Source organism: Scylla paramamosain, chromosome 42, assembly GCF_035594125.1.
Source record: "Scylla paramamosain isolate STU-SP2022 chromosome 42, ASM3559412v1, whole genome shotgun sequence".
NCBI lineage: Eukaryota > Metazoa > Arthropoda > Malacostraca > Decapoda > Portunidae > Scylla > Scylla paramamosain.
Window position 1 is genome coordinate 4,486,358 of NC_087192.1, and position 24,107 is coordinate 4,510,464.

A 24,107-nucleotide genomic window follows, 5' to 3' on the forward strand; every position below is an offset into this window, starting at 1 on the left:
GGTGGCCACGGCAGGGGAGGGAAGGGGCAGAATTGATGTGAAGAGATGGGAGAGGGAGGGAGACATAGATGAATGGGAGAGTTATTTTGGTAGGTCAGGTGAGGTTGGAGGTGAGGCGCGAGGGTGTGCTGTATTGCACTGATGTTCCCTATGCCCAGGTGTTTATCAGGTGGTGGTTCGTGCTCTATCTTGATGTCTCAGTAAGTCTGCAAGGCTAGGCAGGGGCAGGCAAGGGCGGGTAGGGACGGGCAACTCTGGGGAAAGCTTTGGCAGATGTGTGGGTGGATGGGTGGGTGAGCGGGTGGGTGCACGGAGGTGACACGGGAGTGGAGTAAGGGAGTAGAGGGAATGTGGGTGGAGGTGGGGGTGAGTGGAGGTGTCCAAGGAGTCGACGCAGCAGCAGCAGCATACTAGGGGGGATGAGAGGTGTGGAGGGGAGCGGGAGGGCAGGAGGGAGGGAGGGCCGCACCGCACCACCGCCAGGGACCAGTTGGCGAGCGGAGTCGGACTGAGAGAGATCCTCCCTGTCTCGTGGTCCACCAACGCTCCACAAACCCCAACACGGCACTCCAATCTCCACCGACGCCCCGCCAACTCTTCGCCCCCGCCGTCGCCGCCGCCGCCACACCCTCGCTCGCGGAATGTTCCGAGGGGGACAGCTGAGAGTGTCCCGTCAGCCGCCGGCCGACCCCGCCCCGCCCGCTGTGCCCCGCTGACTCTCGTGACCTTACTGTTAACACTGAAACTTCTCTCGTCCAGGAAACAGTTGTCAAAAGTCTTCTTGCGAGTGTAAGTGTTGACGTTTCGGTCTCTCAGCACGATGCTTCCTCTCCTTAATGTAGGATTAACTTTGCCTCTTTGCTCGGGTCTGGTTGGTGCGGTGCTGTTGCTGGGTGAGTGGTGTGGCCTGTAAGGCACACCTGTAGCCTCTAGGTCTTGTCTGGGTCTTGCTAGCTCGCTCCTCCATGTGGTGACGGTGCCTGGCTGCCCCTGGTGCTGTCCTCACCACAGCCACACGCGCGGCGCACGCTGGCCGGCACTCACCGCGGCACTGTAGCCTGAGTGTTGCTGCGGCGGAAGAGGATTTGCAACACAGGAATATCTCGTGACATTTATCAAGGTAAGACTCGCAACTGAATGTCAGTCAGGAAATGTGCTCCATCCGAGGCGGGAGGGGTAGGGTTGCATCATCCATCGGCTGTCGTGGAGGAGGCTCCTTCGTGACATCGTACCCGTGTGTTGCTCCCAGAATAGGGTGACGCTGCCGCGTGAAGGTTGTGCTGTGCCCCATCCTGCAGCAGTGCTGCCGACAACCCGGGAGCTGCGGCTGCTGCTTGTGGCGTCAATTTGGTCATTATCCTGGTGACCTTTGGAGTGACCCCTGCCCTCCCCTGCTCCCTCCCTCCCCGGCCCGCCCCGCACTTACTATGGCGCGGGGCGGGGCGGCACGGGACAGGACCAAACCAGATGGTGATGAGCACGAAATGGGTCAGCGGAGCGAGGAGATGGGCAGGCGGATCAATATATGGATTACCTCAGCCGCAGCTCCTAAGGGCCACGGGGCGGCCTACTCATGCCTTCACACCGAGGCAGGGAGGCAGGGAGGGAAGCGGTGGGCCAATGGGCCAGGTGTGGAGGGCGGGAATAGGGAAGCGAAGGGAGAGAGAGACATCAAGGGGAGAGACGATGCGCGGGGAAGGGAGGAGGATGGAGGGGAAGGGGAGGCGCGGGACTGAGCTTATCTGATGAGTAATAAATATGAGGTGACATATTTGTGCTCTCAACCGGTAAACTGATCGAAGGCGAGTGACATTCACCTGCACGGTTGTTGTGCTGCTGCAGGCTGGGGGGAGGGGGGAGGGGTAGGGGGAAAGTGTTTACGTGGTACTCCCTCATACCTGCTGTCTTCCACTTCATTTGAGAAACTTTTGTACTCTACACAAGACATGAAGAGGTGGGATAGAGAAGTCAGTAATTTCAATCCCAGTATTGTAGAGAAAATCAATTAAAAATTATATGATAAAAAACACTATATAGTGAAGTGTGTGTTTGTGTGTGTGTGTGTGTGTGTGTGTGTGTGTGTGTGTGTGTGTGTGTGTGTGTGTGTGTTGTGGAGGACTAGGTGATGGACTAACAGTCCATGCTGAAGACTTGCCTAGCGTAGAGAGAGAGAGAGAGAGAGAGAGAGAGAGAGAGAGAGAGAGAGAGAGAGAGAGAGAGAGAGAGAGAGAGAGAGAGAGAGAGAACTATCAATATGAAAAAAAAAATAATCGACCAATAATGGGCATTTAAATAAACCACATATATTTTTTTCATTTTTCACTATCATATTACCATTTATCACCATCACCATCACCATCACCATCACCACCACTACCATATTACCCTGTCAACACCATCATAATCACTATCGCCATCACATTATCCTTGCATCAATATCACCATCATTACTTTTATCACTCTCTCACCATATCACTCATCATCACTATCACCACCATATTACCATCTTACCGTCATCATCACCACCGCAACACAAGCCCTTTCATCATCATCATCGTCACCATCACCCTTTCACTTCACCATACCCTTCACTATCATTGCCACCACCACCACCACCACCAAAGCACACGAATCACAATCCTCACCATATTTTCTTCAGCCTGCCAGTCAAGACGTAAATTTCAGTTGCTCTCTTCTTCCTTATCTCTACTCCTCCTCTTCTTCCTCCTCCTCCTCCTCCTCCTCCTCCAAGTAATATACAGCTCATGGAGGTAAACTGTTGTTGTTGACTCTTGTGTATTCACTGGATGAAGATAATTGAAAGGAAAACATTTTAACTTTCACTACTACTACTACTACTAGCACCACCACCACCACCACCACCACCACCACCACCACCACTACTATTACAATCGCTATTAGAGAGAAAAGAGGGAAAGCATTGCTGCAAATTGATAACAGGAGGAGTAAAAGGAGGAGGAATAAAAAAAAAAAAACAGAAGAGAAGAGAATGAAGATGGAAGGAGGCGTTAAAGAGGAAAGAAGAACGCGGAGATAAGATGAGATGGGATTGAAGCAAGTAGGAGGAAATAATTAGAGAGAGGGAGGGAGGATTAAATGGAAAGAAGAGGGAAGGAGGGAGTAACTTTGAGACATAAGGGAAAATTAAAGAGATTGATGGAGATAGGATGAATAGGAATGAGAGATTAGGTGAGAGGAAAAATAAGAACCAGTATAGAATAAGGAAGAAAGGAAGGAAGAGTGAAAAATAAAAGTGGGATAAGAAAGGAAAGAAAAACGAATGGAATCAAGGAAGAAAATAGAAAGAAATACACGGAGAAAGGATAAATGGAAGTGAGGATTAGATGTAAAACGAAAGAAGAAATATAAGAGATGAATTTTAAAAGGAACGAACGAAAGGAAAGATAAATAAGAAGAAAGAAAAAAAGAAGAAAGAAAAATATCTAAAGGAAGAAAAGAAGGACTCAGCGAAAAAAAGGAAAGAGGAAACAGAATAATTATACCTTTTAAGGGAAAAAAAAATGACAATTTCCACATTTTGATCGAGGAAAAATGAGGAGGAAGAGGAAAAGGAGGAGGAGGAGGAGGAGAAAGAGGAAAATACTTTCATTTTCACATTTATTCTTTTTTAATCTATGAATTACTACATACAATAAAAGCAGATTTAATTGGCATCTTACATTGAATGATTGTTGAGGGAGGTGGAGTAATGAGGAGTGAGAATAGGTGGGAGAGTGGGAGGAAGAGTGGATGGGAAGATGAGAGTGTGAAGAAGAATGAGCTGAAAAGTTAGGAGAGAAAGGATGGAAAATTAAGAGGGAAAGTGGAAGGGGGAGAATAGATGGGAAAGTGGAAGGGAGAGAGAATACGTGGAAGAAACTGTTTGATAAAATGAATGAGTGAGAGAGTGGAAGACAAGGTGGAAGAGTGGAAGGAAGAGAATGGATGGAAGACTGGAAGGAGAGAGAATATGTGGAAGAAACTGTATCTAAAAATGAATGAAATTATGGAAGAATGAGTGAGAGTGGAAGACTCGGTGAAAGAGTGAGAGAGTGGGTGGGAGAGTGAGTGAGTCATTCGTTGTCTCACTCGGGTTTCGATCCCCGGCACGACACGCTGAAAGGTGAACGTCAATATCCTGGTCGTAACTTCCTCTTGCCGTAATGACTCGGTAATGAGAGAGAGAGAGAGAGAGAGAGAGAGAGAGAGAGAGAGAGAGAGAGAGAGAGAGAGAGAGAGAGATTAAGTAACTTCTCTATAGTAGCAGAGTAACACATTACCTTGGTACAAATATACGTATTGTGACAAGGAGGAGGAAGAGAAGGAAGAAGAAAAAGAGAGAGAAGACTACTACGGTTAATAAATTAATATAGGATATGAATGTAGGAAGAGGAGGGAGAAAAACTGAAGTAGAATGTAAAGGAAAGAGGGGGAGAAATAGAAACAAAAGAAAAAATGTAGGAAGAAGGCGGAAAAGGAGGAGGAGGAGGAGGAAAACCTGAGAGAGATAAGGAATGGGGTTTAGGGAAAGTACCACGAAGGAGGAATAGGAGGAGAAGGAAGAAAAGGAGGAAAAAGTGAGAGAGATAGACAAAGAAATGGGTGGAGTGTTTGTAACAAGAAGGAGGAGGAGGGGGAGGAAAAGATGAGAGAGATAAAGGAAGAGATGTTGGGGAAGTTATAGGAAGTAGGAGAAAGAAAAAAAACAAAAATAGGAGAGATAGATAGAAAGAGAGAGAGAGAAAGAGAGAGAGAGAGAGAGAGAGAGAGAGAGAGAGACAGAGAGAGAGAGAGAGAGAGAGAGAGAGAGAGAGAGAAGGGAGGAAGTCTAGCTAGTGATAGGGAAAGAGGACGCGAAGGAGGAAGAGGAGGAGAAGGAAAAGGAAGGGGCAAGGAGTGTAGAGGATGAACTGTGGAAAGAAGAGGGAGAGGACTGGAGAGACAGAAAGAGAGTAACGAATGAGAATAATAATAGTAGTAGTAGTAGTAGTAGTAGTAGTAGTAGTAGTAGCACTAACAATAATAATACACGGATACAGAGAGAATGCAGAGACCATTTTATATATATGGAGAAGGAGAAGGAGAAGTAGAAGAAGAGGGATAAAGGAAGAAAGGAGTGTAGAGAGTAAACTAGGAGGAGGAGGAGGAGGAGGAGGAGAGTGAGAAGGTAAGCAACAGATCATGCTGTACCGTGACTCCTGGGTACAGTGCGGTGCGTGTGGCCGTGACGCGGGGTGATTACTGCTGTGTCGTGGGTGTTTGTTCCACGTAGAGTAACACAGAGTGGAGGGCACGCTCAGGTGAGGTGAGCCAGGCCTTCCCTCTTCCTTGTCTGGCTCTGCGGTGTCTGAAGTCAATGTGTCACCCCGTGAATTCGTGTTTGCTCTTCTTTGTTTCCTGTTTCTGTCATTCACTTGTAATTTCTGGATTTGTATGTGAATTTAGTCCATATTTAATTATTTTTTTTCTAAGAGTCATATATGTCTGCTTAACTATATATCTTTGGTATATGTGTGCGTCTTATACACACACACACACACACACACACACACACACACACACACACACACACACACACACGAGGCAAACACTATTGTCACGAACCGTATGATAAATTATGAAAATATAGAAATTAAGAGTCCTTTTTTTCAGTGCAGGAAAGAAAATTAAAAGACCAATTTGCAGTTTAGCCACGCATTATGTAATGGAAAAAAGGACATTGGGTGAAGCCTGAAGAGAAAAGACTGAGTGATATTTTCAGTAGTTCACACATTTCCACATCAAGACTATTTAACTATTATTGTGACAGAAAAAAAATATAACACGAAATGAAGGACTAATATCAATCATAGTCAGATTTACTTTTATAAATGTGACAATCCTCTCATGTGTGTTCAATAATCTTTGTGTCTCGTTGCCTCAGTTTCCGATTAAATAACTCTCCCCACACTTTTACCTGTCACCCTCACCTGCAGAGAGCCGCGCTAATCGCCAGGTGTGCCGCTCTCACCTGCCGGGGTGGCGGTAACACACGGAGATTACGACGCGAAGAGGAATGGATTAGCAAACCATTCGCATATCAAATTGAAAATCGGTTCTCTGTTTGCTCAAAGTGACACATGAACGTAACATAAGAAAATAAGTAACTGCAAGAGGCAAATTCCATAGTACTTCAATTTTGCCATCTGCCATCATCACCCAAAAAAATTTTACATAAAAACATCAGAACACATAGGCAGCTGGTAAAAAACATTAGGCCTACACGTGGCAGTTCTTGTATAAAACATGCTTACCCACTTCCACGCTCCTTAATGACTCAGCACTAACAACCTGATTACTATGTCTTGCTTAAATTTAACTTCATCAAACTTGGACCTGTTATTTCTTGTCCTGTCTTGAATACTGACCTTGAGAATTTTCTTGATGTCATTGTGGTAACATTTGCTTCATCAATACAGAGGCAACGAGACACGAAAGCATTTAATATGACTTACAAACTTATAGAAGAGATACAAAATTGGAATGCATAGAATAAAAAAAGTCACGATTGCTTTTAAAAATAGTACGAGTGAAAAAATAGAAGCAGAAATGACCAACGACCTGTATTCTCTCTGGCCTCCTCCAACACGAACACTATTCACGCCGAAGAGAAATATTAGAACTGTTATTTATTTTCGCCGTATCAGATTATACGTTCATGGCCGTAAATTTTAGACGATGATTGTACCCTTTCTCTCTCTCTCTCTCTCTCTCTCTCTCTCTCTCTCTCTCTCTCTCTCTCTCTCTCTCTCTCTCTCTCTCTCTCTCTCTCTCTCTCTCTCTCTCTCTCTCATTCACTCCTTCACTCTCTCTTGTTTAGTTTGTTATTCTTGACAATGCAACAAATTATTCATCAGACTTCCACGAACATTTTGGCTCGAATATTCCAGACATAAATACAAACTTTGATTTCTAATACCAGTAACTCCAAAGCGCAACAATGAACGCCCTCGCTCCCCTAAAATATTGTACTCGAGTGTAAGTGAATGCGAATACAGTGCATTGGTACCTTTGCCACTGTTTGTCTGCCTGCAGGAGGAGGAGGATGGGGGAGAGAACAGGGGCGGTCCAAGAAGCCATAAATCAGGATCCCGGAGCAGCAACAAGGTGAGAATAGTGACGGAGGAGAAGTGACGTGGGGACTAAAGAGAAGTACGTGACGAGGAAAGCAAAGGATGAAAAGTAGGAGATGGAGGAGGAGGAGGAGGAGGAGGAGGATGGTAATTGGTTGCAAGGAGAAGACAAATAAAGCAAGTGAGGAGAAAAGACGACAAAGAAGACCAACAAAACTGAAGAAGATAGTTTTGTTCACAGAGAGAGGGAGAGGGACACACACACACACACACACACACACACACACACACACACACACACACACACACACACACACACACACACACACACACACACACACACACACACACACACCGCAAGTCTTTCTTTGTGTGGTGGAAACTTTTAAAACATTTGTCCTCTGACGCATTCTTGCCGAAGACCGGACGAGACGAGGTCTGGGCTATAATAATTTTCTCTCTCTCTCTCTCTCTCTCTCTCTCTCTCTCTCTCTCTCTCTCTCTCTCTCTCTCTCTCTCTCTCTCTCTCTCGTAATCTTGTGGAGAGAGGAAAAGCAGAAAGAGAAAGACAAATAACAGAAGGAGAAGAAAGAAGATACGAAGAGCTGGAGGGAGAGGAGAAAAGGGAGAATAAGGAGAGGACAAGGAGGATAAGTCAGCGGTGCAGGAGGACAAAGAAAAATAATAACAGATTAGTAGGAGGAGGAGGGGAAGTGAAATAAGACCGTGGACAAGGGGAGAAGGAAAAGACGAAAAAGAAGAAGAAAAATAATGAATGAATAGTATAGGCTGGGATTTTAATTTTCTCAGTAGAAAAATAATATGTAAAAAAAAAAAAGGAGGATTAGGAGGAGGAGGAGAATAAAGAAGAAGAGGAGAAGGAGCAAGACAAATTAAATCGTTAGCAGAAAGATGTCTTGAATTTTTAAAGATAACGAAAAGTAAGAGAAAAAAAGTAAGAAACACGAGAGAAATGCAGAGATCAACAAAAGGAAATAGTAAATAGCGAAGCGTGTAAAGGAGAAACGAGGAACTGTTAAAGAAACGAAGGACGGAGATAAAAAAAAGAACAGGGAAGCAAGAAAATGTCAAGTAAAGTGGATTAACAAAGGAAAAGAAAGAAAAGGGAAGGAAAGGAAGAAAAATCAGAATTTTAACCAGAGAGAGAGAGAGAGAGAGAGAGAGAGAGAGAGAGAGAGAGAGAGAGAGAGGGGGAGAGAGAGAGAGAGAAAATTTCCTTCGAGACAATTGTTTTCATTGGTTGTGACTGATTTCAAAACAACGTGTGTGTGTGTGTGTGTGTGTGTGTGTGTGTGTGTGTGTGTGTGTGTGTGTGTGTGTGTGTGTGTGTGTGTGTGTGTGTGTGTGTGTGTGTGTGTGTGTGTGTGTGTGTGTGTGTGTGTGTCTGTGTGTGTTGCTGGTCCAGGCGTGTCAAACAGAAAGACACTGATTGACTTGTGACAAACAGATTGCCTCACTCATATGAAAGCAAACAAAGCAGACAGACAAGCGGACAGACGGACAGACAGACTGAGCCGTGAACACACACACACACACACACACACACACACACACACACACACACACACACACACACACACACACACACACACACAAGCAACCAACCAAGCAAGCAAAAAAATAGTAGTCTAATTGAGTGTTTTGGAAGAGGACGAGAGAGAGAGAGAGAGAGAGAGAGAGAGAGAGAGAGAGAGAGAGAGAGAGAGAGAGAGAGAGAGAGAGAGAGAGAAACTTGCATACAAACCTACAGACGGAGATGTAGTAGTGGCGGCAGCTGTTGTTGACCCAAACGGACTCTCGTCGCCACCTGCTGCCTCGCCGTCACCTGAGCCTCGTCACCTGTAATGGGAAAGCGAGGAGAGAAGGAGCAATGGACACGAAGACGAGGAAGAGGAAGAGGACGCGATGGAAACTTGACGTAGGAGAAGAATATAGAACAGCAACGAGAAGAATTAGAGAAAAAGTGGAGAAGAAGACGAGGAAGTGAAGGAAAATAGACGAGCAATAACAAAAATTAAAAGGAAAGTTGAGAGGAAGACAAGGATAAGAAAGACGACGCGATGGAAGCTTGACATAGGAGAAAATATAGAACAGCTAGCAGAAGAATTAGGGGGGAAAGTGAAGAAGAGGACGAGGAAGTGAAGGAAAATAGAAGAACGACAGCAAAAATTAGAAGGAAAGTGAAGACGAAAACAAGGATAAGGAAGGGGATGCGAAAAATAGACGTAGGAAAGAGAAGATAAAACAAGGATCACAATAATTACATAGAGGGAAAGTGAAGAGAAAGATAAAGAGGAAAAAGAATATGAAAACTAGACCTGGAAAGAAAATAGAAAAAAAGTGAAGAGGAAGACGAGTAAGAGAAGAAACGGGACGTGATTAAAACCAGAAGAGATAGAAAATAGAACAAAGAAAATTACAAGAATTCGAAGAAAGAAAAGAGGAGAAAATAGAGAGTGAGATGGAGACAAGGAGGAGGAGATGAAGAAAAAGGTGACGAACGTGACCATTAGGAGGAGGAAAAGGAGGACATGGAGAAGGAGAAGAGCAATAGTAAATATGAAGAAAAGGAAGAGAAGGAGGAGGAGTAAAGGAAAGAAACGTGTACCAGAAGAAGAGAACGGTGACAATTATAAGAAGAAAGGAGTGGAAAGAAGAGGTATACAAGAAAATACAAAGGAACATAAAGGAAAACTAAGGACAACAAACAGGAATAGACATTGTGGTCCTTGCCCCGATGTTTGATGATGAAGAAAATAGAAGTTTAAACAAGATAGGTTACTTGGACAGGAAGACTGGGTGAACAGAGGAGGAAGACGAGGAGGAGGAAGAGGAAGAGGAGACACCCGTCCAACTTAAACTGCAATGCCAAGAGCAGTTTAAGTTTTCCTTCCTCAACAAACTAAAGAACTACCACCACCACCACCACCACCACCACCACCACCACCACCGCGTTACGCACTTCAGAAAAAAACCGAGAGTGGCTCCAGTGACGCGTGGAGGAGCAGCGGGCGGTCACTCCCTGGCCCTCACGCCGTCAGCAGTCCATTTTCCCCCCGAATGGCTGTATAAGGGCGACTTTTCCCTGCCATTGGTTCGTTATTATGTCCCTTTCTTCCCTCTTAATGAACTCGAGAACTTGTGATCAGTATCGTGTGTGTGTGTGTGTGTGTGTGTGTGTGCGTGTGTGTGGTGAAAGTCATTACATATAGCATCATATTAAAAAAGAAATATTCTTCTCCACCCCACCACTACTTGCAAAAAGCTCTAGTTAAAGTGATACGGGTTTTTCAGGGCGTTTTTATGGTTCTAGTGACAGATTAACAAGGTATCTACATTATTAACTGGAGAAACACTCGTGAGAAACTGGCTTTTCATCTCCTTAACATAAACTACAGCCGTAAGATGTATATATGTTTGTGCATGCAATGTGTGGTAAGATTCCTTCTCATATGTGCATAAAATGGATAAGTTTTGATGGTGAAACTTTCGTCATAAGACTTGCAAAGTTTCTGTGTTCGAATGAAGCGAATATTCCCAGCGCGGATCAGATACAGAGAACATTTTGTGGGAATCTGGAGGAATGAAAACTTGAGAGAGAGAGAGAGAGAGAGAGAGAGAGAGAGATTAATTAAACAATCATCAGGAATACACAGTAACAACGCAACGCAAGGCAACACAACGCAACATTTACAGCGGTTTGATAAAATACCTTTGTGCTGAAACTCCACAAGCTGAGGACCACCACCTTCACCGCCACCACCACAACCAGCTGTCAAAGAGAGAGGAAGAGAACCACACCGCTAACACATTCCGCGACAACCCTTGATCCCCACCCGGTAAACAAACAAACTGAGGGAACCCGAGGCAAAATTTTTATAGTTGCTCTGAAGTATTGCCTCGGTGGTCACTCGTTCCCGCGCCGCCTGAGAGAGGGAGGTGTGATGGTGTGAGTGGGTGAGGGTGCTGGAACTCAGATTACCTGTTGTGTAGCTGGCTCAGAGTGATGCAGTGCTGGAGGACCTCAAAGGAAGGCAAAGAAAGGCAGGCTTGTTATTGTTATTCCTTCATGCGTGCTGGGGTTTGCAAATGTAGTGAACTTACTGTTTGAAATACTCGAAGTCCACAAGGTTATGTTGTTATGGTTCTTCTACGTCTTGCCTTGGATACTTTTAACAAACTGTAGTGGATGTTTGCTGGGTTTCCAAGTGTTCTGTTTCCCGTGGCAGATAACAAGTATTCTGCACTAATGGGAAATAAACATCGTAAGAGTCTGATTTCTCGTATTTGTTATGTTTGAAAAATGGTGCTCGTGAAAAATTCAGAGCATTTAAGAATACGAGCATGAGCTTATATGTAATAGTGAATTGTGGAGGGATGCCAATAATAATACTTTTTACTTAGAAACCGTGGAAGTGCTGTGAGCGAGGAAGCCTGGTAGTCTCACAGTACAGAGGGAAGTGCAGTCTCAGAATTAGTTTATAAGCTTGCCGACAGTTGATGCTGCACTTATTACTTCAATATTCACTCCGGAAATCCTTGCCTGCTTCTGTGCTTCCTTCTGTTCATGACTAAGAATTTCAAGATGGAGATTTCAAGACACGTAATTTTGGACTTGCTTTCGAACTGTTCTCTTTAAGTGCTGGCGCCTCGTGTGCGTGTATTTTCTACCAGTTTTGTTATCCTTGCTAGAACCCCTCGCATAAAGAAGAGGGTAGTGGAATTAAATTAACTCAAAACCTTACTGACAAAGGACACGTGGATGATCAAAACAGCTTTCTGACGTCTAATACTTCACCAGCGAGTTTCCTGTTTTCTTCAGCGAATCAGAAAACTAGCAATCACGTAATATGACGTCATAGCACAAATATAAGTGAAGATGTAAGCAATACCAGCACACAGAGGCGCGCTATCGGTCATTCAGAACTTGGTGACGGCACACATAAAACTTCTCAAATATTTGGCAACCACCTGCACTACTAGGAGACAACAACAAGGAGGTGGTGGTGGTGGTGGGATCGGTAAATGCAGCTGAGTGGTGGACCATACTGAGTCACTAAAGGCAAGGTGAGAAATGAACACGCGATAAACTACGTCACATATATAAAGCTTACATTCATCGGAAACTCAAGAAAACGGTAAGGTCCTAGTCGATTATGTTTACGTTGAGTCTTGCCACGTCACTGCATCGATCAGGGAGTGAGTGGAAGGTAAGGGGAGAGAGAGAGAGAGAGAGAAAGAAAGAAAAGAAAAAAAGAAAGTTCCAACTCAATGAGAAAAAGCACTGAGTTATGGAAAGCGTGACTGTCAGCAGGTGTCAGGAACATGTCAAGTCACTACTGGATTATGTCCACGGCGCGCCATTTGTACCCTTTGTTGTGAGTTAAGTGGCTGTGACGCTTTGGTGTGTTTTCATTTTAGTGCAGACAGTTTGCGTCATTCTTCTTGCTTCTTTCCCCTCCTCCTTCTCCTACTCTTATTTCTCCTCTTCCTCTCTTCCTAGCATTTTTGTTGTTCTGCTTAAGGGAAAGTGAAATATGATGATGCACACACACACAGAGAGAGAGAGAGAGAGAGAGAGAGAGAGAGAGAGAGAGAGAGAGAGAGAGAGAGAGAGAGAGAGAGAGAGAGAAATAACAGTAAGGTTTTCAGTTGCATAAAGCACAAACACCCTTCTCCTCCTCTTCCTCCTCCTCCTCCTTCTCCTCCTCCTCCTCCTCCTCCTCCTCCTCCTCCTCCTCCTCCTCCTCCTCCTCCCAAAGTCCCACCACGGGCCAACCACAGCTCGCAGGCCTGGCACCCTCAAAGGTGATTGGCTGGCATATTTAATATATTACTGGATACTTGTGTGACCTTCAGTGAAAAAAAAATATAGAATGTGTCACGGTCTCTCTCTCTCTCTCTCTCTCTCTCTCTCTCTCTCTCTCTCTCTCGTCTCCGTAGCGTTGATGGATTGTCTTTTTTTCTAGGAAGAGTTATTGAAGTTTGAGTTTTCCTCTTCTCACTCGTTCACTCACTCATTCACTCACTCACTCACTCGCTCACTCTGAATACCTATCGAGTATCCATAAGGTTTTTGCATTTATTATTTTTTTTTATGTACGCCCTATCACGCACCTTTCTCACCCCACCTCCCACACACACACACACACACACACACACACACACACACACACACACACACACACACACACACACACACACACACACACTTTCCTTCACCCACAGTGCTACATTTCTTCACTCAGCTCCCTAACATATTCGCTCACTTTCCTTCGTTTGTTTATTGCCACGCAGATGCTTGTTTGTTCACGTCGCGACCCGTGTAGTACGTACTGTGTGTGTGTGTGTGTGTGTGTGTGTGTGTGTTTCTTTTGATGAATTAAGATCGAGAGAAAGAGTGAATATAATGCGAGATAACGTTGTGATTGCGTATTTAACCTTACTTGATTAAACCTAACTTAACCTAGTCTAACCTAACCTAACCAAACCTAACCTACCCTAAATTAGCAAGACATAGCCTGTCCCAACCTAACCTAACCTAACGTAACCTAACCTAACCTAACCTAACCAACCTAACCTAACGTAACCTAACCCTGACCTTAACTAATCTAATCCAACCTAACCTATCCTGACTTAAAGTAACCTAACCCAACCTAGTTTATTTTAACGTCGCTATTTTAATACCAACTGACTTGGATAAAACAGAATGACTACATATGAAACAACACACGTACCTCCCTCGTTTTTTACAAGTTATTCTGCAGTGCTGACTCGAAATGGCCTTCCCTTCATGTTACAGAGAATAAAAGGAAAGTTTATACGGGTTTCGAAGCACGTGGAGCATGAACGACCACTGAAACAAGGTTCGTTTGGGGGTCGTTTATGTCCTTATTGGCTAGATACAAGAGAGAGAGAATTTTTGTTACCGCTTGTTCATATCGCTGGTTCGAACACAGCTTTGAATCACCCGGGAGAATGTTTCCTCTCTCTCTCTCTCTCTCTTTCCCTCTCTCTCTGACGAAGGGGTGGCCAGGCAGGGTTCTCCACGTTTCGCTGCCTTCCTGCCGCCTGCCGCCAGTGAGGATATTGAGTGCTGGACGCCCCACTAAAGCTGGCGCCTCGTTGTGAACCTGCAGGCCCTTCTGTTACCTGATCCTGCTGGGTTAATTTGTTCCTGTACTCCTTCTCCTCCCTCTAGCTCTCCTATTGCTCTCGCTTCTGCTTCTCATTCCTTTACTGCTTCTCCTCTCCCTCTCTTTCCTTGACCAGTGTGACGTTTTCTTTGTCAGTCTCATCACCACCACCAACACCACCATCACCACTACCGCGATCACCACAACCAACAATAACAACAAGAGTCACGCTCCACCATACAAATCACTCTCCACTCAATCTCCTCCACATAGCACATTTCTTTCTAGCTTTCATTCCACTTCAAAGTCTCCACCTTCCTCGTCCTTGTTGTCCTCCTCCTCCTCCTCCTCCTCCTTTTTTAATTACTCAGGGAAGTGTCTTTATACGAGAGAATGGACTTATTTTTGATTCGGCGGTGGCTCATTTAAACCCAGAGGAGGAGAAGGAGGAGGAGGAGGAGGAGGAGGAATGTGGTGATGAAGAGGAGGAGGAAGAGGAAAAGGACAGACACAGATCATTCTTTTGATTTTCTTCCAGATTGGCTCTCCTCTTCCTTCCTCTTTTTCTTCTTCTTTTCCTTTGGCTCTCATTCCTTCTTCCACCACCACGACCACCATCACCATCACCACCACCACATTCTATCCCTGTCCTGTTTTATTCCCTTACCTTTCATTTTCCTTCCATTCTTCTTCTTCCTCCTATTTCTACATGGCTGCGGGGATCATTAAGACAACCTGCGCTGGAACTGTAGGAAGATTAGAAGGAGGAGGAGGAGGAGGAGGAGGAGAAGGGGCAATGTGACCTAATATGAGGCTGGGTCCAGGGAAAGGTCAACACGAATCTCTCATTAACATAGAGCAGGTTAGGCCCTAGGTACGCCAGTATGTAAGGAAACGGGTGGTGTTTGGCGACGCTAATAAGGAAGAACAATAGCAAAGGAGCGGAGATGACGCAAGGAGACTGTGTAGGCGGAGAAGTGGGTGAGAAAGGGATGTTTTTTTGGGCCTTGAGATGACGGAGGGAGATAGAGAGAGAGGAGAGATAAGTAAGGATAGGACGTTCAGGTGATGGCATAAGTACGGGGATGGATGGATGGGTAAGGAATGTGTTAGTGTGACTACGAGGGTGAATAAGAGATGGGTAAGTTCAATATACTTTTTTTCTTTTTTGTTTACTTGGATAGAAAATGTAGATAGGTATTTGTGCATTGATGGATAGAGATATGAGGAACGTCTTTAGGTTAGTTATATTTTTTTACGTACGTGGATAAATTGCTAAGGAAAGGATGAGTTAATAGAGAGATGGTATTCTGTGTGGATTAAAAGGATAACAAGGAGGAATACTTGTGGAAGACTGTTGTGGATTGTGTGGGTGGAATGTCTGTAGAGTATGATAAAGATAGATAGATTAGGGATTAGGGATAGACATTAGGGAACTTTAAGAGAAGATTAGACGGGTTTGTGGATGGGGATGATAGGTGGAAATAGGTAGGTATATTTCATACAGGGACTGCCACGTGTAAGCCTGGTCACTTCTTGCAGCTTCCCTTATTTCTTATGTTCTTAGGTTCTTATGTATATGCTGGAGTATTAATTGTGGATGTGTCTTATAATACTTTGGAATTTAGTCTGAATCAAGAAAAATGATTGCCCTTTTATATATTTTTTTTTCCCGAGAGCAACATTAACAGCAACAACAACAACAACAAAAACAACAAAGTAAAAATAGAACAAAAATAAGAAGAAAAATAATGAGGATCAAGAATATTATTGGATCCAGATCAAGAAAAATCATTGCCCTTAAATTTTTTTTTCCGAGAGCAACAACAACAGCAACAACAACAACAACAACAACAACAACAACAACAACAACAACAACAACAACAACAAAAGTAAAAAAATAGAAAAAATAACAAGAAAAAGAACGAGGGAAGGTACAAACCGATGAAAACACGAACACCAAACGCAGGAAGAAGGGGAAGAAAAAAGAACAAGAAGAAAAAAAGAAGACGAAGACAAACAATGAAGAAAAAAAAGGAAAGAAAAACAAAAATACCTGAAACAAGAAGAGAGCTATGGTAATAACGCTAAAGGCTATAAAAGCACCGTACAAAGGGACAGTAAAGTAGAAGTAATCAAGAGAAGAAGAGCTTTGCCGCGCCCTCACCCCCTCCTCTTCACCACCCCACCTTCACCACCCCCTAACCCCCTCCCCCTCGCCTTCCTCACCTCCTCGCCTCCTCGCCGCGCCCCCAAGCACGCCGAGGCACAGACTTAAAGGGTGCTTCCCAGAACACAGGGAAATTACTCTTAAAGGAGGGATATAAAAGAGTGGGGGAAGTACTCCAAAGCGTTACTGAGAGAGAGAGAGAGAGAGAGAGAGAGAGAGAGAGAGAGAGAGAGAGAGTCTAATCCCAAAGGGTACTATAGCAATCCAACACCTCCTCCATCCTTCCTTCCTTCCTTCCTTCCTTCCCCCATTCTTCTCCCTGTCAAAAAATCCTCCTCCTCCTCCTCCTCCTCCTCCTCCTCCTCCTCCTCCTCCTCCTCCTCCTCCTCCTCTTCCTATTCTTGCTCTTCATCATAATAAGACAAATACTTCAGGACAAAATATTCCTATGTCACTCCCCCTCCTGCTCCTCTTCCTCCTCTTCCTCTTCTTCCCTCCTCCTCCTCTCCTCACTGTCACTCCCTCTAGTGGTGCTTCACTCAACTAGTGAGGGTCTCTCCTTGCCCTTATTGCTGCCACCTCTCTTCCTCCTCCTCCTCCTCCTCCTCCTCCTCCTCCTCCTCCTCCTTCTCTCTCCATTCTCCTATGATTCATATTTTTTTTTTATCAGGAACTGCCACGTGTAGGCTTGTTTGGTTCTTATTGTTTTGTTTATCTTCTTCCTCTTCTTATTTTTATTCTTTTTATTCTTCTTCTTCGTCTTCTTCTTCTTCGTTTTCTTTCTAATTATCTTTGGTATATATATTCATTAGCAGCATTTATTGATTTTTCTCACTAATTTTTACGTGTGTGTGTGTGTGTGTGTGTGTGTGTGTGTGTGTGTGTGTGTGTGTGTTCGTGTTCAAGGCCTACATAATATTGCTAATCTCCGGTGTACCCTGTTGGCCTGAATAGCAGTGGCGGAAGGAGGGTTGTGGATGGAGGAATGGGAGGTGGAGGAGTGGAGGAAGAGAAGAGGAGAGAGAGAGAGAGAGAGAGAGGTAGGAATGGAGGCTAATAATGGTTTGCAAGGAGTGACGAGGCGTGTTTGCAAAGGATTGGATGGAAAGGAAGGAGTCAGCGATAGTGTGGGAGGAAGGGAATGGGTGAAGAAAGGGAAAAGGAATGGGAAGGTTAAGGAGGACGAAGGATATAAAAACTAAACTTAATTACTGATCCCCCAAAATAGTTTAGGTATAAAAAATAGTCATAATTAAAGTAGCAGTTTTAGTTTTCCAGGTATTTTGACATTTTGGTCCATAAATAGTTCAAGTCACAGGAAGGTTGAAAATATATAATCAGGGATATTTTTCTTCTTCCTTTTTCTTTCTGATAATATTCGTGATAAAGAAATAATTCTTCTTCTCCGTCTTTTTTTTTATTTTACTTATTTTTCACGCTTCTTCCTTCCTCTGATGTCTTTGTTTTATATTTAGCTCGCTTTAATTCATCTCTCTCCCATTTTTATTCTCTTTTCTCCACCCTCCACCCTTCTTCCCTTTTTCTATTTTATTTTTCTCTTTCATTCACACCTGTCTCGTTTCTCTCTATCTCTTTTCTTTCCTTTCTTCTTATTCTTCCGCCGTGATCTCTCTCTCTCTCTCTCTCTCTCTCTCTCTCTCTCTCTCTCTCTCTCTCTCTCTCTCTCTCTCTGATTTATCGTCTTCCTTCCTCTATTCATCTTAACCCTTTCCCGTTCTTTTCCAGGTTTCTCTTTAATTCCATCCACTTCTCAATTCTCTCTCTCTCTCTCTCTCTCTCTCTCTCTCTCTCTCTCTCTCTCTCTCTCTCTCTCTCTCTCTCTCGCACGCACGCACATACACAAAGGTCACTTATCTTTACTTTAGTCTGACCTTTAAATGATCATCCATTTTCTTTTTTTTTCCCCCGACTAACAAAAAATCATATTTCTTATTGAGCTTTGTAAGGAATTGTGAAGCACTGAGTTGTCTTTTATCTCGTTGCGTGCCAGTCTTTTGAATGTCAGCGGCAGTTTCTCAGTTTCTCAGTCTTTCACTATTACGGGACAAGAGCTCTGTATTTTAAAGCTGTTTTTGCCTCTCGTAAGGACTAATCAAAGGGTACAGTGGGTTTTAGGCGAATTCTCAAGTTTTTTTCTTTTCTTTGCATTATAACTGGAATCATAAAAAAGTAGGCATAGAATCTTATCAGGTTTAAATAGATCATAGTAATAGTTAAATTCTGATGTTTTTTTTTCCGTTTATTTGTGCATTATCCTTCCTAAATTATCCCTAGAATCTGAAATATAAAGACCGACATTAACTCTCGTAAGAAGTATTTCGCAAAGGCCATATTGATAAGTGGTCGAGTTTTCATGATTTTCCTTTTTCTTTTCCTCGTTACTGGTTCATTATCTTCCCTAACTCATCACTAGAACAAAAAAAAACTCGTCATTGCTTCTCACAAGGACTATTTGCAAAGGTCATGATGATTATTAGTCATGTTATCCTGGTTTTCTATTAGTTCTCCTCGTCACTGGTACACATAATCCTTCTGAAATTATCAGTCAAAATCATAAAAAAAAAAAATCCTTTATCGCTCCATTAACTTTCAATACATCCTGGTAAGAGATATCCAGGTGTTTAAGAATGCAGTCCAGAAATCTAAGTATACATTAAGTCTCTTTTTGTTGTGTTAGTCTAATTATAGAAACGACTGTAGGTTGTTCATACGCGCTGCAAGACCGGTTCCTCTCTCTCTCTCTCTCTCTCTCTCTCTCTCTCTCTCTCTCTCTCTCTCTCTCTCTCTCTCGCTCACGCAGCAAAAACCTGTCCAACTCCTCCGCTTAAGTTCAGAGGCTGACGGAGGAGGAAGGGAGGGAAGTAGTAAGGGGGATAGAAGGAGAGGGAGGGAGGAAGGAATCAGAGGAAAAACAGAGAAGGAAGTGAAGAAAGAAGAGGAAGTAATGAGGCGTGAGAGGAGGATTTTGTAAACATCGGAAGTGGAATAGCGGTGCAAAAAAATATTGCGATTATTACGTAAACGAATAGAGGGAAGGAAGAGGAGAAATAACAAGGAAGGAAAATAAAAGTAGGAAGTAAGGAATAAATTATATATATTACATAATGAAAGATTTCACGCTTATAAGGAAGGTGAGAAGAATACAGAGGAAAAATAAAACGCATGATGAAACCAGGAAGATAAGTAAAGGAAGAGAGAGAGAAAAAAAGAAAAAAAAAAAGGAAGAATGCGTAAGAAGGAAAGAAACAGAAAGGAAATTATTTTGCAAAAAGAATTGCGAATTACAATCTGGCCTCGTGATTGCTGCGGAAACTAAAATGATGTAAAAAAAAAAAGAAAAGTTATGATTTTTATATATATTTATGTATACGGAAAGAGGGAAATGACACACACACACACACACACACACACACACACACACACACACACACACACACACACACACACACACACACACACACACACACGCGCGCGCGCGCGCATACACACTCTTATTAAAAATCTTATGACATTGCTTTTATCCTGTGAACCACTACTACTATTACTACTACTACTACTACTACTACTACTACTACTACTGCCACTACTACTCCTCTGTGTACACAAAGACACCGCCACAGGACATGTGCCTCATGTAACATTATCTTATTAGACAGGCTTGCTCTCTGTCCATCAGTGACGTGTGTCCGGCCTGTGACGCGCTTACATTTCCGGCCCGTGAGTGATTGGGTGTGACGGGTGTTCGTGTTTTTATCTGGGATCTTGGGAAGGGAAGGGGAGGGGAGAGGAGTAATGGATAATGTGTAATAGGAAAATGAGTATGTTTGACTGATTGCTTTAGTGTGTGTGTGTGTGTGTGTGTGTGTGTGTGAGCGCTCTCTCTCTCTCTCTCTCTCTCTCTCTCTCTCTCTCTCTCTCTCTCTCTCTCTCTCTCTCTCTCTCTGACACACCAGCCTTATCAACCTTCATAACACCATAACAACTAACTTTCACAACTTTCACTATACATTGTTTTCTTCGCAATTAACTCTACAACAACATCCATATTTTAATTTACTTCCCATTCTCCACCGATAAACCCTTAGAAGCATTCATATTTTGCTAAACTTTATATATATCTCGGCTCATCCTTCCATTTCCCCCTCGCAATATCCTGACAACATTGCGCTATTAACCTGTAAATACGAACTGCCTGAGTGACCTCCGATTCTTTTGCGATCCTTTGACTTCGCGAGCTGATGCAGACTGACAGGTATATACATCAGTTATATCACTGAAGGTTAGTTTTGCTATTGGAGGAAGCGATTATCTTGTCATGAATTAACTTATGTCGATAGTTCTTCTACTTCTTGTTTCTCCTGCACTTTTTTTCTGTCTTTATTCTGTTCTTCTTCCTCTATGGTACTGAAAATTGATTGAATGTCTATTTCTTGTTATTATTCTTGCTCTTATTCTCGTTCTTCCTTCTCTTCCTCTCTTATTTACTGACGAGGCGGTGCATGAGAGACCGCTGACCACACACGCCCTTGCTGCTGTTGACACGTACCGCTCACTCGCTGACTCTGAATGCTTTCGTTTCCCGCCTGGCTGAGGGAGAAGCGCTGATGCACGGACGCCTGAGGGTGATGCCTAACCTAAGCTTGTCCTTGTGACTGTTCGTGTTCTATATGGTAACCTGTTTTATCTGCTTATATACTCTTCTCTCTCTTTCTTCTTCTTCTCTAAGTTTATTCCTTTGTTCATTTATTCATTCTTGTTTGTTATTTATCTATTTATGTGTTTATTCGTTTATTTATTCATTTATTTATTTATTTATTGATTGACTGATCTATTTATTAATTTGACATTCATTTATCTGTCCATTCTTTCATTCATTCACTAACACTTTCACTCCTTTATTCGTCTCTTTACCCATTCAATCGTACTGCATCGGCCCATAATTCATTCAGGCCTATAATCATCCCTTTTTCTCCTTATCTATTCATACATCGATTTATTTGTCTGTTCTTTCATCCATTCTCTTACACTTTTACTCCATTGTTTGCCTTCTTATTCAGCTTCGTCCTATAATTCAGTGAAATAAGCACTCATTTCTTCCTCTTATGTACTTATTTATTTGTCTATTCTTTTAACTATTATCCTCACACCTCTATTTGTTCCCCCTTTCATTCAATTGTAATGCAGTGATCTATATAAGCTAGTCTAATAAGCACATATTTTTTTTTTCCCTCTTCCCTCCCTCCCTTCATTCCTCTCTTACCTCACAAGCCCACTTATTATTCTTAACCTGTTTTCCGCCCGTGCCTGTGTGTTAGTTTTGTCCTTACTGTATCCTCACATCGACTCTATTCACGTTACTGTAAAACGTTCCCTGTACACCAGCCTGGCAACCCTAAAGAAATTATCCGGTGACGTGAGTAGAGGCTTGTGTGTATGCATCTCATCTGTCATTCCTTGCTGCCTCCCTCCACTCCTTAACCTGTATCTGTCTCTCATTATGGCACAACAAACTCCCTCCAGTATTTTGTTGTTGTATCTTGTGGTCTTATGCCACTGGTCAAAGTTGTGTATTTTTTTTTTTTTTTTTTTTGTTAGATTGCAGTTCGTTTCCCTATTTGGTGTTCCTAAAGTTTTCCTAGTGTTATCTGTTAATGGACTAGTTTATATTATTTAGTGTTTTCCAAAGCTGCTTCCTTTATTATTATTCTAGTGACTGTTTGGTAAGTATGCTGCATCGTCATTAGGAAAAGCACTCATGATCACGCGACTGATATATTTTTGTGGCCTTTAGTACTTCGTAATGTTACCTCAAGTGCAAGTTATTTAGGGATTCTGAAGATGTTTTCATGGTCTGGTGATAGTTCAGTAATGGTGTTGCATCGTCAGAGGGGAAAGCAACCTTGAGTACACGATTAATCATCTCTGTGGTTCTTAAAAATGGTACCTCGCAGTATCATTGTAAGTTAATTAAGGTTTTTCAAGGATGTTTTCATGATTCTAGTGATAGTTAAACAAAAAGTGCATCGTCAGTAGGAAAAATACCAATGGGTACACTACTATCCGTCCGTGTGACCTTTGAAAACTGTCCTTGTGAGGGAAAGAAACGTTTGAAAATGTGAACCCCAGGTGTACTGGTAGACAGACATGGATTTACTGGGTTTTCTGTGTCTCTGTGGCCTTTGAAATAGTGAACACAGGGGAGTGGAACGTTTAAAAACATGATCCCCAGTGTGTTGGCAGATCGATATGTACTATTTTCTAAGTTGAGATGAGAAAGAGGAATGTTTTTAAAAATATAAGCCTTGGTGGATAGTAATTCCAGATTCTAAGACACTTCTACGCCGCACTTCCACTACATGCAAGAGGCGCCAGTTGAAGCTATACTGGTTTTAAAGGACATTTTTATGGTTTTAATGAAAGATTAACAAGATTTCTACATTATTAACAAGAGGAGGAGTCATGAAAACCTGGCTTATAACATCTGTGGCATTTAAAAGTAGTCCTGGTGAGAGAACAAAACGTTTCAGAAAACCGGGCATAGATAGATAGACGTGTATCAATCCTGCCGCTCCTCACCTGCCGTATGCTGATTGACATGCAGCACAATAGGTGTCTCCCGCCCCCGAGGGAGATGGAACCAGGATAACACATTAACAAAGAACTAAGTGAGTGATTAAAGAGGTGTAATATTCATAAGAGAGAGAGAGAGAGAGAGAGAGAGAGAGAGAGAGAGAGGAGGGAGGGAGGGGCAATCGCATAGGCGAACAGACGTCACTTGATAACTTTTGATAACGTAAATGTCATGCGATATATACTACATTGTCGAGTTATCTACGCACACACACACACACACACACACAGAGAGAGAGAGAGAGAGAGAGAGAGATAGAGAGAGACCAAAATAAAAACACAAAACACATGCACTCCGCGGTGCGACGTGTTTTCCGGGAGTGACGCAAGAGCAGATTGCGCACATGTTGCCGCACGCTGCCTGACGTAGGGCGAAGGACAAGTGGGGACCCAACATTCCACCTCGTGGTTCATCTGGCTGATGCTGCTGCTGCTGCTGCTGTTGTACTCCCAGTCACTGCCTCCCTGTCACCCCCATCCTCCTCCCTCCCTCTCTCAGCCTTCCAGCGCCCGCCACCTCAGTCTGTCCCGAGCCTCGACGTTAGCGGTGCATCACGTTTTCTCTCCTGGTGGATTTAAAGCACCAAGTCGAGTCATTGTGATTCCGTAGAAGGTTCAGTGCACCTCAGTGCGTCGTTCGAGTTGATTGTTTGTTTTGTGGCTCAGAAGAGTCATCGCATGCTTTGGTGGGTTAGTGAGGCAGTGTCGAGACGAGTGAGATAGATAATTGTAGTTTGGTGATTATGATTCATGGTGTTTTGTGCATTTTTTGTTTTGTTTTGTTTGACTTAGAGGTGAAGGGATGAACTGACGAGTTGACTTCTTCCCTCCTCTTGTCTTCTCTCCCCGCCCACCTCAGTCCTCCTCCCCCGGCTTCTTTTCTCCTCGGCGTTTTCACCCCGTCAGTGCCTCCCCCCACCCCCACCTTACTTCCGACTGTCGTAAGTTAATGATTATTGGTTGTTCATTATTTCATTTATGACATGCTTAATGGGT

General features: G+C 43.3%; 1 protein-coding gene across 4 annotated transcripts in view; it reads left to right on the top strand.

Annotated features, from left to right (window-relative positions):
• Nucleotides 1–470: 470 nt before the first annotated feature.
• The window catches only part of LOC135093175 (sodium/potassium/calcium exchanger Nckx30C-like), a 352,301-nt gene continuing 328,664 nt past the window's right edge, over nucleotides 471–24,107 (top strand). For 2 of the 4 annotated variants that reach the window (XR_010263241.1, XR_010263240.1), the window contains exon 1: nucleotides 471–789. The gene's annotated coding sequence lies outside the window, so the exon portion shown is untranslated. Of the gene's footprint in view, nucleotides 790–23,628; nucleotides 24,053–24,107 lie in introns of those variants that run through there. The other 2 variants (XR_010263249.1, XM_063992128.1) reach the window with 1 other exon arrangement.